This window comes from Myotis davidii, unplaced genomic scaffold, assembly GCF_000327345.1.
Source record: "Myotis davidii unplaced genomic scaffold, ASM32734v1 scaffold21, whole genome shotgun sequence".
NCBI lineage: Eukaryota > Metazoa > Chordata > Mammalia > Chiroptera > Vespertilionidae > Myotis > Myotis davidii.
The window spans coordinates 1,017,334-1,021,398 of NW_006292573.1; the positions used below are offsets into that span (position 1 = coordinate 1,017,334).

Below are 4,065 nucleotides of genomic sequence, written 5' to 3' on the forward strand. Positions count from 1 at the left end.
TATAGAATGAGAACATGTCAAAGATTTTATTCATCTCATAAGTTAATGAGAAAATCAATAAGATGTTACATTAGTCCAAAGAACTTTGAGAAACTAGATACCTGTAAGAAATTTAATAGATTGCTGGGTTAAATACAAAGTTAATGTCCAAGAGGACCATAAACATTAGTGGTCATCTCTTCCACTAGACAGAAATTATTTGCATTTTTACTGAACACAACACCTACATTCTAACCTCTGCCCCTCTAGAATTAGAAAATAACTCGGGTAATTTAAAGCCATGCCCTGCCCTCTGGGTTCTGACCTAATGCACCAAGAAGGTTGGTATTGCCGGCAAATATGGGACCCCTAGGGTGTCTTCCTCAGGAAAATGGTGAAGAAAATTAGCCAGCACGCCAAGTACACTTGCTCCTTCTGTGGCAAAATCAAGGTGAAGAGATGAGCAGTAGGAATCTGGACCTGTGGTTCCTGTATGAAAACAGTTGCTGGTCATGCCTGGACCTACACCACCACTTGTGCCCTCACAGTAGAGTCTGCCTTCAGAAGACAAGGCATTGAAAGACCAGAAGAAGCCCCACAATTTGAAATATTGCTAGCCTATAATAAATTATTTAATTTATGTAACCCCCCCAAAACCCCAAAATAATAAAAATAAAGCCAAGCCTAACCTTGCACTGAAAGAACACCTTCTTCTTTCCCCTCTTTCGCCCATTATCAAGTTTTAGACATTTCTTGCCCACAAACATATCATTAAATAAAACAGTTGATATTTTAAAATTCAAATTTCATTTGGTTAACTTTATTATTATTATGTATTATTACTATTTTGCAGTCAGCATGGGTGGTCCCTTCCCTTCCATGATTCATTTTTCTTATGATGAAACACAAGTGGTACATCTTGGGCAAAGAAATTAAGGAAGACATTGCACCAATTCAACAAACATTTATTATGTTGAGCCCTGTTCTAGGTTTTTGGATATAGCAGTAACAAAACAGAGAATTCTCTCTGTCTTCATGGGCCTTATAGTCTGTCTGGGTAAGATGGAAAATAACAATAAACATAAGAAATAGAGTATATAGAATTTAGGAGGTGTTACAAGAGAAAACAGAGCAGAGTATAGGTATTAGGGGTATAAAAAGAGGTGTTGTGAGTTACAATCTTAAATAGTTGGTTAGGTTAGGCTTCACTGAGAAGGTGATATTTGAGCAAAAGCTTGAAGAAGATGAGGGAATCAGCCATGTAGGGGTCTGGGGCAAGAGCACTTTTGGCAGAAGACACAACAGTGTCAAAGTCCTATGAAGGGAGTTTGCCAGGGATGTTTGCAGAACAGCAAAGAAACCAGTTTGATTGGAATGGAGTTAGAGAGGAAGTTAGAGACGTTATCATTTAGCACCTTGCAGCCCATTTTAGAGTTTTGTATTTTATTCAGAGTGAGCTGAGCGGATGAGTGACACGATATGACATATTTGAAAGAGTGCCTTTGGCTATGGTGGTGAAAATAGGCTTAGGGAAGGGGTTCAAAAGTAGAAACAGGAAAACCAATGGAAAGGTTACTGAAATAATCCAGGAAAGTGATTTTAGTGGCTTTGACCATGGTGGTAATAGTGGAGAAGGTAAGAAAAGATTGGGCCTGGCCAATGGTGGCTCAGGGGTTGAGCATTGACTTATGAACCAGGAGGTCATGGTTAAATTCCTGGTTAGGGCATATGCTGGGTTGTGGGCTCAATCCCCAGTGTGGGGCATGCGGGAGGCAGCTGATCAATAATTCTCTGTCATCATTGACGTTTCTATCTCTTTCTCCTCTCCCTTCCTCTCTCTGAAATCAATAAAAAAATCTATCTATCTATCTATCTATCTATCTATCTATCTATCTATCTATTTTATTTTATTTTTTTTTAAAGAAAAGATTGGGTTCTGGATATCTTTTGAAGATAGAAACAATATGGTTTTCTAGCAGACTGAATATGGTGAGCCAAAAAAAGAAAGTATGACTTATGGATTTTTGGTTTTGGCCACTGGAAGGATGAAGTTGCTATCAACTGGGATGGTAGGATAAAACCAGGAGCTAACTTTTGGAGCTGTTCAGGTTAGTGGGCTAAAATCATGAGCTCAGACAGAACCTGGCTGGAGAACCTGACTAGAGACTGGCGCTATGCTGAGCAACTGAACACTGTCTCTGTGTCCTTCATTCTTCGCTGACTCTGTCCACACCTTTGGGAACCCCTGGACATGCTGGGGTTGGGGCCCCAACACAACAATTTAGTCTAGTGCATTGTAACCTTGTGAGCAGCACGTCCTGTCCAAGGAGCATCAGCTACGTGAGCAGCCTGCCCCAGGCCTAAGAGCAGCAGCCTCATGTGGCCTGTCCCTGTACAAGGAGCAGCAGCTGTGTAAGTGGCCAGCTCCCCCGTCCAAGGAGCAGCAACCATGTGAGCAGCCCAACCCGTCTGAGGAGCAGCAGCCGCACAAGCAGTCTGCCTATGTCTGAGGAGCAGCAGCCCTGCGCAACCCGCCCCGATCTGAGGAGCAGCAGCTATGCACAGCCCACACTCTGCACCAGTCCAAGGAGCAGCAGCTGTGCAAGCATCGCACCCTTGTCCAAGCAGCACCAGCCGCACAAGCAGCCTGCCCAATCCAAGGAGCAGCAGCTGTGTGAGCAGCCCGCCCCCATCTGAGGAGCAGCTTGCTGCTACCTGAAGAGAAGCAGCCATGCAAGCAGCCCACCCCGCGTCGGGGGAGCAGCAGCCACGTGAGCAGACAGCCCCTGTATGAGGAGCAGTAGCCGCACATGCAGCTCACTCTGGTCCAAGGAGCTGCAGTCTCCTGAGCAGTTCACCCCTGTCCGAGGAGTAGCAGACACATGAACAGATAGACCAACCACATCTGAGAAGCAGCAGCCCTGCGCAGCCCACACTGGTCCAAGGAGCAGCAGCCACATGCTGTCTGCACCTGTCCAATGAGCAGCAGCTGGGTGAGCATCCCGCCCACATTGAGGAGCAGAAGCCACACATGCAGTTCTCTCCCACCTGAGGAGCAGCAACCACGCAAGCAGCCCATCTCCCATCTGAAGAGCAGCAGCTACATGAGCAGCCCACACCCGTACGAGGAGCAATAGCCCTGGAAGAAACCTGTCCCTGTCCAAAGAACAGTAGCCTCATGAGCAGCCCGCCCCATCTAAGGAACAGCAGCAGCGTGCAGCCAGCCCCGATACAAGGAGCAGCAGCCATGTGAACAGCCCGTTCCTGTCCTAGGAATAGCAGCTGCGCTCAGTCCACCCCCACCTGAAGAGCAGCAGCCTTGTGACCACCCCACCCCTGTCCAAGGAACAGCAGCTGGGCAAGCAGCCTCACTTACCAGCCAGAGGAGACACCACTTCTGCAAACAGCACCCATCAGAGGATCCGCTGCCAACTGAGGAGCAGCCACTATTGCGACCACTTGAGGGGCAACTGCAGCCCAAGGAACCACTGCCACCTAAGGAGCAGCCCCTGCATGACTCGACATCTAGATCAGTTGGGGAGACCAAAAATGGGTAGACAAAAAAAAAAACAACAAAACCCCAAAGGAAAGAAAAGAATGAATTGCCAGAAAAGTGGCTAAGTGAAACAGAGGCATGCAATATGTCAGAAAAAGACTTCAGAATAAGGGTCCTAGAGTGCATAAACCGGATGGAGGAAAAAATCAACAACTTCTGCAAGAATCAAGAAGAAATGGATGAAAAAAAATCAACAACTTATGTAAGAATAAAGAAGAAATGAAGAGTTATATAGCTTCAATAAAAAACACCATGGAAAGTTTCAAAAGTAGACTAGGAGAAGCAGAGGACCGAATTAGCGAATTAGAAGACAGGGAAGCAAAACACACCCAAACTGAACTGCAATTGGAGAAAAAAATTAAAAGACAGGAGGAGAGTCTAAGGGAGCTATGGGACAACATGAAATGAAGCAACATGTGAATAATACGGGCACTAGAACAACAGGAAGAGGAACAAGGCTTAGAAAACCTATTTGAAAAAATATTGTCCGAAAACTAACCTGATGTGGGGAAGAAAAAAGTCACACAAGC

The 4,065-nt window shown here is 45.5% G+C and overlaps 1 pseudogene; it reads left to right on the forward strand.

Moving 5' to 3' along the window:
* The first annotated feature begins 308 nt into the window (after nucleotides 1-308).
* On the forward strand, nucleotides 309-596 carry LOC102763985 (annotated as a pseudogene).
* Nucleotides 597-4,065: the final 3,469 nt, after the last annotated feature.